The sequence below is a fragment of the Aegilops tauschii genome, chromosome 2, assembly GCF_002575655.3.
Source record: "Aegilops tauschii subsp. strangulata cultivar AL8/78 chromosome 2, Aet v6.0, whole genome shotgun sequence".
In the NCBI taxonomy this organism is placed as follows: Eukaryota; Viridiplantae; Streptophyta; class Magnoliopsida; order Poales; family Poaceae; genus Aegilops; species Aegilops tauschii.
In genome coordinates this window covers 630,614,822-630,627,208 of record NC_053036.3, presented here as the reverse complement: position 1 = coordinate 630,627,208, position 12,387 = coordinate 630,614,822, and the positions used below count along the sequence as shown (strand labels likewise).

General features: G+C 53.0%; 2 long non-coding RNA genes across 2 annotated transcripts; one reads left to right on the top strand and one right to left on the bottom strand.

The window, feature by feature from the left end:
• Positions 1 to 2,252: 2,252 nt before the first annotated feature.
• Positions 2,253 to 11,659, bottom strand: LOC123497422 (uncharacterized). The gene is made up of 2 exons (XR_006671117.2): positions 10,742 to 11,659; positions 2,253 to 2,608 (listed from the first exon to the last, which is right to left on the bottom strand). It is a non-coding gene; the product is annotated as an uncharacterized lncRNA (long non-coding RNA).
• On the top strand, positions 10,169 to 10,999 carry LOC120973861 (uncharacterized). Its single transcript, XR_005769420.3, has 2 exons — positions 10,169 to 10,560; positions 10,680 to 10,999. It is a non-coding gene; the product is annotated as an uncharacterized lncRNA (long non-coding RNA).
• Positions 11,660 to 12,387: the final 728 nt, after the last annotated feature.

The following is a 12,387-nucleotide window of genomic DNA, read 5'->3' as shown; positions in this document are numbered from 1 at the left end:
TCGGCCAGCTCTGTCCGCTGCCGCACCTCGCGACGAGGGCCGTGGGCGGCGTGGGTTGGCCGCCTCTGCTTCGCTCCGGCGGGGTGTAGGCTCCAACGTGGTGGTAGCTCCGGCGTGTTAGCTTGTGGTGGCTCGGTCCGGCGTGTTCGAGTGGCTGCGGGTGGCTCGCCGAAAGCGGGAGATGCGTGTCCGGCGGCTCCAACGCTTGGAGCTTGGCGGGCGGCGCGGGTTGGGTAGTGGTCCGGTGTGGCTTCTGCTCCGGCCGTGGATGGCTCCACGGCAGCTTGGCAGGTCGGGTGCGGCGGCGGCTGGCATGTTTCGGCGTCGGCTCGTCCGTAGGCGGCCTGTTTCGGCCTTCGACCCCTCTCCTTGTCATCCGGGAGCTACTTTCATCGAAGGGCTGGCCTTCTCCCAGCTGCGGTCCATCACTCGTCTTGCGTCCGGTGCGGCAGGACAGAGCTCGTCTCGCGCACGGTGCAGTAGGACCAAGCTCGTCTCGCGCACGGTGCAGCAGGACTGACCTCGTCTCGCTCACGGTGCTGCAGGACCTAGCTCGTCTCGCGCCCGGTGCTGCAGGACGGGTCGATGGAAGCCACTGCTGGCTGGCCTTTTGGGTCTCGGCGCTCGGGGTCGCCCAGGGGTGTGTAAGGTGGGACCTTTCCACTCGTCTTTTTGGTGGGGGTGGCGGCGGGTATCAGGCGAGATGGTGTCGAGGTCTTGGATGTCAGGGCGGCGGCCCTGGAGGTGGTAGCGTGGTGCTCATGGGCAGAGCCCGTCGCTTGGTGCTGCCCGGTGGCCATGGCCGTGTGGGCGGTGTGGTAGCCGGGATGTGGCGTTCGGTGGCGGTGAGTGTTGGCCGGGGTGAAAACCTGTTCTATCTTCGGACGGACCGGCAGCGGCGAGCTCTTTCCCTTCTTGAAGGCGTCGTCGCGGCTCTCATTGCCCGTTGTGCGGCTCCAGGGGAAACTCTGATCCTTGGATCGGGCGGCGGCGGCGCTCTGGTGTCGTATCTTTCCTGAAGGCGCCGCCTTCACTACTAGGAAAAGGCCTGCTAGTGGCGCACCTGTTTTGCCTACTAATGGCGGACTACAGGTGCGCCACTAGCACCACACCATTAGAATTTTTTAGTAATGGCGCACCACAGGTGCGCCATTAGTATACCAGATAGTAATGACGCACCAGGCAGTGCGCCATTAGTATAGCTCACGGTGCGTCATTACTATCTGACTTAGTAATGGAGCACCACATAGAAGTGCGCCATTAGTAACAATTTTTTTTCAAATATTTTTTCAGAATTTTTTTTTCAAATTTTTTCAAAAAAAAAAATTAATATGTTTTTCGCTTTTTTCTTATCTCGGGTCACTATGGCTTAATCTCGGGTCAATATGCTTAAATCGCACTAAGTGGTCAAACTTCCCGAAAGGTCACCCATCCTCACACTACTCCAGTCCGAGCACGCTTAACTTCGCAGTTCTATCCAACCCCAACACCACCTCACTTAACCAGCAATTGTTGATATATCTATTATATCAATCGTATTAAACCTTGTTGATGCCTACGACTTTGTTCATATTCATGAGTATGATGAAATTTTGAAAAATATTTCAAACTTCCCTGTCATATTACGTCCAAAAAAAATTTGAAACCAATTTTTTTTGTTACTAGTGGCGCACCTAGCAAACGGTGCACCACTAGTAAGTTCGAAATTTTTTTAATTTTTTTCCCTCTAGATCTTAAAAGCCCCGTAACTTTTTTCTGTTAGGTTTTTGAGGATTTTGAAAATGTTTAACGGGGTCAAACTTCCCGGACATGCAGTTGCGTGCGGTGTGCAGGCGTGCGCGTGCAGTTGGGCCCGACAAAAAAACAAGATGAACAATTCTTATGTATGTTAAACATTTTCTAAATACATTGAATTTTAATAAAACATGATGACCATTTTCAGAATTAATGGACATATTTTAAATATGTGGTCAATAAGGATGAACAATAGTTTTGAATGAGCGACAAACTTTTTTCAAAACATTATGGCCATTTTCAATAGTTGATCTTTTAAATACACTATGAACAATTTTTTGCCCGTCCTGGCTTTTATCACCATACATTTGACTTGAGAGTGTAGGTTGCGAGCATCAATTGATAAAAGAGGCCGGTGTCTAGCCACATTTTGAGAAGCACTGAAAAAAAATGCTTGACAATGATAACCAAAATATAGAGAAGCATCGCAGTTCAACAAGACTTTGATCATACCGAGGTTTATAGTAGCACGGAGCGCGTTCTTTTTTTTAAACGAAGACGCTAGACGCGTCCGGCTTTAAATTAATAAAGCCCTCAGGCACTAGTTCAGCAAGTTACAACCCAGAAAAGCAGAAACCAGGTTCAGTCCAAGAGGACGACAGAAAACAGCACAGAGGTTCCACACGAAGGCAACATTACACCATACAAATCATCCAACGCAGAAGACCTATCTAACATGAAACATCCACCGAAGGCACCAAAAGCATCATCGAGTCATCGAGTCTTGTCTTGCCGTCACCTGGATAGTCTTGATTCGCGCCATGGCCTCTGACATGCGCTCAGCATCGCGCTCCTTCCCCAGCGGAGTCCAAGTCTGTAAGAAAAGGTGACATTTGAAGATCACATCCGCAGGGTGATTAGGAAATTTTTTCTCAATCGTAATTTTATTGCGCGTTGTCCAAATAGCCCACAGTAGCGCCCCTACGCAACGCCAAGCGATTCTACTACTAGTCCCTCTCGTGGTTTTAAGGATGGCAATCAAGTCGTTCCCCGAGGCTGGGTTCAAGTTCGAGTGGAAGGCTTCCCTAACTGCACTCCACGCGAACCTGGCTAGGTGACATCTAAAAAAGACGTGGTTAGCATCTTCACCTAGACCGCACACAGTGCAGGTACCGTCAGCCGGACCGTTACGTTTTGCCACATTATCCGACGTGGGCAGCCTATTTCTGAGCATTTGCCACATGAAGATTTTAATTTTGAAGGGCAGGCCTGCCTTCCATAGCCCCCTAGCTATGTCTAGCGATGTCCCTTCAGTAAGCTTGTTGTATAAAGATTTAACCGAAAATTTTCGGGACGCTGTCAAGCTCCATTCGACCAAATCTTCGCCCGGCCCTATACGGTTGTCACCAATTTGATGCACTAGGTCGTCCCATGCCTCCCGTTCGGCATTGGTAAGGGCCCTCATAAAATGGATCGCTGGAGGGTCAGTACGGGCTGCCTCTCCCACTAAGATGTTGGTGTCAGTAGCGATCCGAAAAAGATTGGGGTGACTTTGCCAAAGGGGAGAGGCTCCCAGCCAATGATCCAGCCAAAAGCGAGTGGATTGTCCATTTTGAATCTGGAATTTGGCCCCGATAGCAAACGCTGGTCGGACCGCTTGGATCCCTTTCCAAAACACGGAGCCGTTGGCCGGGGCACTGAAAGGATTCCCATTTGGGAAGTACTTAGCCTTTAGCAGCTGAGCCCAGAGACTCGTCTCGTTTTGGGCAAGCCGCCACCACCATTTGGACAGAAGGGCTACGTTCATAAGTTTGGAGTTTAGGATCCCCAAACCTCCGAATTTTTTTGGCCTACAGACAGCCGCCCACTTTACCAGGTGATATTTCCGCTTGATACCAGTTCCTTCCCAAAAGAACCGGGATCGCGGTGTATCTAGCTTAGCGTGCACGCCATCAGCTAATAAGAACATCCCCATTGTGAATAGGGGCAGGGAAGAGAGGCTCGAGTTAGTTAAAATGAGCCTAGCCGCAGAAGACAAAAACCGCCCACGCCACGGGCTAACCCTATTGGCCACCTTCCCATACAACGGCTCCCACTCTGAAATCGAAAGCTTACGATGGGATATAGGAAGCCCCAGATACTTTATTGGAAAGCTCCCAAGCTTACAATTAAGTAGATTTGCGGCACGCCGACTTTGATGGTCGTCCATCCCCATGGTGATGACCTCGCTTTTAAGAAAATTAATTTTGAGTCCAGACAGGATCTCAAAGGCTAATAACAAAAGCTTAATGGAGGCGATGCTATGGTCGTCGGTCTTAAACAAAAGCAAAGTATCGTCTGCATATTGTAGATGGGTCACACCACCCGGGATGAGGTGTGGAACGAGTCCCTTAACATGACCAGCCTCGCTGGCCTTGGATAGCATAGCTGCCAAAGCGTCTGCCACAAAATTAAAGACAAGTGGGGAGATGGGATCGCCCTGTCTTAACCCTTTCCTATTACGGAAAAACTTCCCCTTTTCACCATTGACAATTGCCGAGGTGTTTCCACTCGAGATCAGATGCATGATCCGGTGTACGAAACCCGCCTCAAATCCCTTTTTGAGGAGGACTTCCCGCACGAACTCCCAGTTTACGCGGTCGTACGCTTTTTCAAAATCGAGCTTGAGGATAACGCCCTGTCCACGAGTGCGTTTTAACTCGTGGATTATCTCCGTGAGCGCAATAGGCCCTTCAAGAATGTTTCTACCCTTAAGGAAAGCGGTCTGGCTCTTTTGGATAACTCGTTGGGCAACCGGCGCTAACCTAGAGGCAAAGGCTTTGGCACATAACTTGAAGGGAACATTTAGGAGCGTGATCGGACGGAACAGCTTGATTGTATCCGCCCCTTTGACCTTGGGAATCAAACAAATCGCCCCATAATTAAGTCTCGAGAGGTCAACCGTACCTAGGGCGAAGCCATTGATAATAGCTTGGAAGAGTTCTCTAAGGAAAGGCCAAAACTTTTTAAAGAACTCTACCGGCCAGCCATCCGGGCCTGGAGCCGTGTCGTTCTTCATGCCCGCAAGCGCTAGGTCAATCTCTTGTGGCGTAAAGGACAGCATGAGTGCGTCGTTTTCCTGTTGAGACACCCTCTCCTCCGGACCCCATAAGTCTTCCGTAAGACTTAAGCCTTTCTGTTCGGCTGTTCCCAACAACTCGACAAAGAAATCGAAGATGTGCTTAACGATTTCAGACTGGGACACCAGTGTCCCATGCTCCGACTGTAGTCTTAGGATGGTACTCTTGCGTTTACGGCCATTGGCGTACGCGTGGAAGTAGCCAGTGTTGGCGTCACCTTTCACGACCCACTTGACGCCGCCCCTACGTCGCCAGTACTCCTCCTCTGCTCTAAGGATAGCCAAGACCTGGTTTTGCAGAGAGTATCGGTGCTCCCATTCGTCGCCAGAGAAAGGTCTGGCATCCGCCTGCGCGTCTAAAATCGCGATTTCTTCCACGATGCGTTCCCTTTCCCTTTTAGACTCGCTACCGTGGTTGGCCCCCCATCCCCTGAGGAAAGCCCGCAAAGCCGCATCCGCAGTGGACCAGACCTCTACTGGTCCTCTTTGACACCCCACCTGGTCGCCAATCATGGCCCAACGAGTCGTGACCAACTGACAGAAGCCCTCATGTTCGAACCACGCCGTCTCGAAGAAAAATCTACGGCTGCGACGCCTACTGTCCTCCCCTAACGACAGAATTAAAGGGACATGGTCTGAACCAATGCGCGTCTCGGCCATTAAGGTACAGAGGGGGAACAGGGCCTCCCAATCGCTTGAACAAAAAACACGGTCTAGAACACATCGCACTGGAACCCGCTGTTTGTTAGTCCAAGTGTACCTTGCACCTGTCCGCGCAATTTCCCTAAGAGCCGCAGCCGCGATAGCATTGTTGAAAAGGGACACCCTAGCCCAGTCAATGTTGCTATTGCTCTTGTCCGCCCCCGAGCGAATCAAGTTAAAGTCCCCGCCCACCACGATGGGTAAGTTGGCCGCTCGCTTGGCCCCGACCAAGGTTGTGATTTCCCCCAAGAAATCTGCAGACCTCGCGTGGTCCGCCGGCCCGTATACACTGACAATCACCCAAGTAGCAAAGGATACCCGGTGACGGACAGTAACTGCAATATAGAATAAACCCGGCTCCCATGCAATAACATCACAGATATCTCTATTACAACCCATCAGCTGACCTCCAGAGTGCCCCATGGAAGGGGTCCAAAACCAATCAAAACGCTGTAAAGGATCATACGCCACTAAATCTCTAAACGAGAAATCAGCCTTAATAGTCTCTTGGAGCGCAACAAAATCTATGTGCTCTTTAGACATATACTCTCTGAGCTGCGTACGCCGCCCCCCATGGCCGCATCCGTGAATGTTCCAGTAGATGTATCTCATCAGATAACCCTATTACGCAGGCGAACTCCACGGGAGCTCACCGCCTTGGCCACACGCTTCCTTGCCGGCGCTTGGCTGGAAGAAGGCAAGTCCGAGGCCACCCCGGCCTCGTCTTCCTCGGTGGGCGAAACTACTGCACCAGCCCCTACTGGTATCACGGCCAGACCGTCCTCGGGCTGCACAACCACACAACGGGCGGCAGCAGCCGCAAGAGCGGCCTGAGCATCTTCACGTGCGCGAACTAAGGGAATGATATCCAAAGGCGATGAATCTAGTGCAACGCCACTATCGTGAAGAATCTCAGCTAGATGGACGTCAGAAAAGGCATTTAAGATCTTGTAAGAGGGGGAAGGGTTACCTGTCACATCCATGTTCTTGTCAGCCGCACGGAGCTTGGCGCTTTCCAACGATGACAAGTCCCCGAGCTTGGCCTTGGCGCGCACGCTAGGAGCCCGGGTCGCCACCGGAGTCGCCCTCGAACGCTTGGCCTTGGTCGCCGGCCCTGGCGCCTCCAGAGCCGCTCCAAGCTCTCCTCCCAGCGCTTCGATCGCACCCGCCGCCTCCTTGGCCCCCGTCTTGTTCCATGGTTTCCTCCCTGCTGTCTTCTTGCCCTGCCGTCCGGAGCCGCTCGACATCCGCTTGCCCGAGGCCGGGGTAAGGTCAGTTGCCTCGCGTCCTGACCCCGAGCCCCCTACGCGCGCTGGAGAAGCAGGCAAAGGGTCTGACTCCTTCAACACCAGCGTCAAGGGCACAGGCTTGATTTGAGGCAAGTTGGAGCCGTACTGGTCGAAGGACTGATCCAGGGAGCGGGCGAGGGGGGGGGGGAAACTAACAGCAGTGTCTTGAGTAGCTATCACACCCAACTTTTCCCAAGTCTCTGTGTCAATGGAAGTGTCTGGAATACTCTCTTCGGGGTCCTCTTGCAGCTCGCCCATCTCCACATCTTGGCCAGCCGGGGCCGCACCCGCGCCCGGCGCCACCTGCTGGTGCCCCCCAGCCGCAGAGTTGCCCGTTGCCGCACCCTTAGCAACTTGCTTGGAGTGAATCACCGCGGCTGTCCCGGGCTTGAGATTGGGCTGCCCGCCCGCACCACGCTGGCTTTGTGGAAGGGGGGCGGATGGGCCCGCCCCAGATGCACCACTTCCGTCCCCCAGCCTCCCCGGCATCCGCTCCACCTCCACCTTGATCTGATACCCTTCTTGGTTAAACCACACCTCGACCGTGCCGTTAAGTTTAGCCCGCGACTTGCAAGCCAGTTTCATCCTCACAGGCCCCAACTTTATGAGAGAAAGCTCGTCGACCACGATCGGACGTCCCAGCATCTTAAAAGCCTCCTTGATTCGCTCGATCTTGCGGTGTTTCTCAGGGATCCCGTAGAGCCGCACCCAAGCTTCTGGCATCACCATCGGGGGGATCACCTCTTGCTCCACATCACGCACCCTAGCAATGATATCGTTGATAGAAAGGAAAAGCTTGCCACTAGTCCGGGCCATATGCAGGAGATCTGCTGAAGGGAACACCACCATGAAATCGTCCTCTCCTACTTGGGTGACTTGCCAGTCCCACTCCCCCGTGACCATGTGGTTGACCTCCTGAACAAGAATCCGCAGGCTCAGACGTCCTGGCTCAGCCGAGAGGATGGCGGCGTTGCCAACAGAGAGCTGCCGTGGACCCTCGGATTCCTCCTCCTCTTCGAATTGCAGACAAAAGAAGCCTTCCCCAGAAATTGCGCTACCCATGATCTGCAAACAAGGCTGCCAACCCCTCGTCGGGCAGTGCGCAGACGCGTGTCCCTCCTCCTTGCACAGCACACACAAAGGCTTGAACTTACACTGCGACTGGAAATGGCCAAGTCTCCGCACTTGAAACATTCCACCTCCGGGGCCTTCGACACATCCTCCACTGGGATGGGTTCGTCCGCCGTACCCTTCGATCCAGGGAGGAGCGGCACCGTCTGGGGGGCGGAAGCCGCCCTGGGCCTCTTGGCCAATGGATCCCCGTGGCCACCACCACAGTTAGGGTGATCCATTGGCTTCCGCTCCAGCTCCCGCCGCCGCGCCATCTCCTTCTTCTTCTTCTTTCTCTCCTGCTGCTGGATCCACCAGGGGGGAGGAGGACCCCAATCCCCCTCGCGCCCCACTTGCTCTTGGAAGCGGTCGGATCTACCGCTTTTCCTCGCGCGCATCTCCTGCGACGCCTTCTCCCGCAGGTCTCTCTCCCGCCACCGCTCCCCATCCAGGTCCTGGGCCTCCGTCGGCCTCTTCTCCATGCGCCGCTCGCTCATCACCGCCGCTGCAAAGGAAATGGGAAGCGAAGGAGGGGGGTGGGGCGGATGGATCTGGCGAGGTGAGCAAGGCGTCGCACCTCGTTTCTGGTTGCGGGAAACCCTAGCGAGGGGGCGAGGCAGCCGCGCCGCAGCCATATATATGTGCCGTGGCTGGGCCTAGACCTAGGAAGCGTTGGCGCGTGCCCAGCCGGGCCAGTCGGCCCAGTAGGAACCAGGCCACCGCCCGCAGGCTGATGTGTGGGCCCCACTAGGCAAGACACACCCTCGCCACCCGTCCTAGGCACGGGGGCCGGCCCACGGCCCACTAGCCCGACCACGGCCCCAGGCCCAGCAGCGCCAACCCTAGCCTGCGAGGAAACAGAGCCATCGACCTCTGCCGACCGCCCTGCCGCCGCCTCCACCTCCTCCGGCCCCTGACCGGCGGCGGCGGCCACCTGCGACGGCAGGCTCGGCCACGCAGCCTCCGAGGCTACCGGAGCGAGCATCGCGGACGCCGCCCTCGACCTGATCGTCCGCGCGGCATCTCCAGGAGACGCCCCCCTGACCGGGGTCTGCGAGGGCTGCCAGGCCCGAACAGCGACGGCGCGCGATCCCCGGCCACCCGGAGCGAAGCGACGACGCGCCCCAGCGGCGCCGCTCCCCTCGGCTTGCGCGTAGGCGACAAAATCACCCAACGACGGGCCCTCAGGCACCGGCCGCCCTGCCTCCGACTCCAGATCCTCGCCGACCACATCCTCCGGCTCCTCTCCTGCCAACGCCCAAAACCTACCTCCTACCGACGCCACCACCGAACCCACCACCGCGCCCCGCCGCGACCAAGCCGGGGAGGAGCCAGGACCTCTCCTAACCACCTCCCAGCCCTCTCCGGCCGGAGCACTGGGCGACCGGGGCAAGGCGCCCGAGCCGTCGCCAGAAGGAGCGCCTAACGGTCTACTCATCTCTTTCGTTTCTCCTCCAATCTGTTTACTATTATACTGCACTACTCCGGAGCGCGTTCTCAACAGGACCGAACCTCCCCATTTGAGCGGCTACAATAGCAAAAAGAGTAGAACAGAACATCTCAACTGACATGGATATATCCATCAACGAAGTTACAGAATAAACACTATTTGACTGAAATTAAGGAAAGGAGAGCACAATGAGCAACTCTATTAAATGCAGTTTTAAAGGGACCATTAAAACCATGTTAAAGGTGTTGGAGCCCCCTTTTCCAGATTCCCTAAAAACTGCACCCTTTAGTACAATTTTCCTCTCCTGTTTCTCGTATGGATATATGGACTCCGTTTCATCTCCAATTTCACGCGACTATGTTTTGACATCACACAATTTAACAACATTTTAAACCCATCATTTCTAAACTGCCAAACTGAAATACAAATACAAACATAACATAAACAAGGTCCAAATGCTTGATACCACATCTAACTAAATATAGATAGGGTCCAAATGCGAGATAATCTAATCTAAGATTATAATCTAAATATGATGTAATTAAATGAACGGCACAGCATGGCTCGTGACCATCATTGGAGGAATCCAAATATATCTCCATGACTACCAGGACGGCCTCCCAAGCAACGGCCTCGACGGTGGAAGCGTCCATGGCCTGAAGAAGTCTCCCGTGGCACGCAGGCAAAACAGCCTACTAAAACCACTCAAATTAGGTTTAGGGGGGCGTTTAAATGGTATTGGAAAAGTTAGGGGGTTATATGGACTTCTTCCCTTCTTGGCCTGAAGAAGTCTTTTCTCTACTTACCGAGCTAGCTATTAATTGCTGCTCTACTAGAACATAGACGCACGAACATAGCCTTCTTTTCTTCCTCCCCTCTCCCCCTGTTCCCTGCCTCAGGTCGCCCTCCAAGTAGAGGTACTACCGAGCAAGGCTTGATGATGCATGCTACTGGATCCGAATCCCCTCTTCTATCCTGATGCTATTCCCCTAATTTTCTCTGTCGATTAAAGCCCTAATGCTCTGACTTTGGGGCTGGTCTGCTAGCTCTCCTTCACCTCCGGCTCAGGTCGCTGGCCGTAGTCGCAGCTACGCTGCTGGATGGCCGATGCTGGAACTAGAGTACACGGCCGTGCGCTGCTCCGGCATCGACTGCAGGTTGGTGCGCACTCATGTGCTTTCCCTATTTTATTTCCATTCCCCAACTGTGCTAACGAATGTCATCTCTCATATTTATCGTGCCACTACTCCTATTGGCTTTGGGGCAACTGATTCAGCCTTAGTTACAGCTGAGAATGGTGCTAAGAAGCATAGGGTGGCACAAAAATTATGCACGCACCTTGCTGGCTAGGAGCTGCATGCCGCTGGAGATTTACTCGATGGTGGTCAATTGCAGCTTGCAGGGGCTCCCCTTGTTAGCTTCACCCCCTTGGATCTTGGTCAGTTCGCCAGATACCTCATGGTCTCTCTCCTCCTCTGGCGTGATCTTGCTTGGAGGTCACCATCTTCTGAATGTTTCTAGGTTTCTGCTATTTGGGAAGGTGGTGACTGTGGAAGAACTTGGTTTGGGTATGTGGTAGGGGGGAACCGAATCAAAGACGAGTAATTTCTTAGCTTGCTTGTTCTCCTCCCTTTTATCGGTGCGTACCATCCTACAATGGAACTGGGTGCCCCTCTCTCTCTCTCTCTCTCTCTCTCTCTCTCTCTCTCTCTCTCTCTCTCTCTCTCTCTCTCATTTTTTTTGTGATGTGCGAAGACCCAGTGTCATCAGCCAGCATCGTCAACGGAGGGAACAACAACTTTCACTGTGGCTGCGGGGCCACTGTAAAAATGCACAGCCCTGTTGTTTTCTGGAAGCCGACCTCAAAAAATATTCCTAGCATTTGCACATGAGGAATACTTTATCTGCTTTTGCCATGCATAAACAAGTTTGGTGAGCGCCTCTTTAATTTGGTTCACACGATTCTAATAACGCAGGAACAAAAAATGTCTGACGTTGAATCTTGTAGGACCTAACAACACTGGAATCTGTTTTCTTTAAACACCGAACCAAAAAAGAAGAACACAGAAGATGCATGACATAGTTGTCATAGGAAAAAAAAAAGGAAATTCTTCCCGAGGTTGGACTCAGTGGATTGATTTTTGAAACTGTAGGCAAAATAAACTATGATTTTTCATTCCTATAAACCAAACAAGACCTATAGAAAAAATCGTCAAAATCCCTGTCCCTTTGCATCAAAGAAGCCTTTATATCTCTTTGGACGGACTGGACACTGTACGAGTTGGCCATAATTCTGTATAGTGTTACAATAGTGTGCAGGTGGGACAGACACGCACATGCCATGCCAGTCTCTCATCTATCAGTAGGCATGCAGTGGAGTAGCTCGGTCCTTCATAAGAAGACTAGTCATGCCTGGAACTTGTCGGAATATTTGGCCACTACTCATTGAGTCGGGCAAGGATTGGCTCTTGCAACTCCTGTCTAAATGTCCAGAACATACCAGGGACATGGTGATCATGATAATTTGGCACCTTCGGAACGATTTTACACATGGGAAGAGTGAGACCCTGTTCAAGTTACAGTTGTTTATTTGGATAGCTATTAACTTGGCAAGGAATTTTAGTATTGAAGAAATCATAAAAGGGAAAATGCCAATGATGGAGGAAGGCAACGGTGTATACAGCAAACGTGCGCTACCTCCTGTCCCGTGGCCTCATCCACCTGCAGGTTGGAATGCCCTCTCTGTTGATGGCTCATTCTTGAGCCATGATGGGCGCGCATCTGCAGGAATGGTTCTGCGGAATGAGGATGGTCATGTGATCTTTGCAGCATATAGGTATATCTTTCATTGCAATGACGCCCTTGAAGTGGATATTCACGCAATCATGCAAGGTATGGCGTTGGCCATTGAGCATCCAGACAAGCCGGTGATCGTCCAATCTGATTCTTCGAATGCCTTGGCAGTACTCTCAGGCGACACTCTT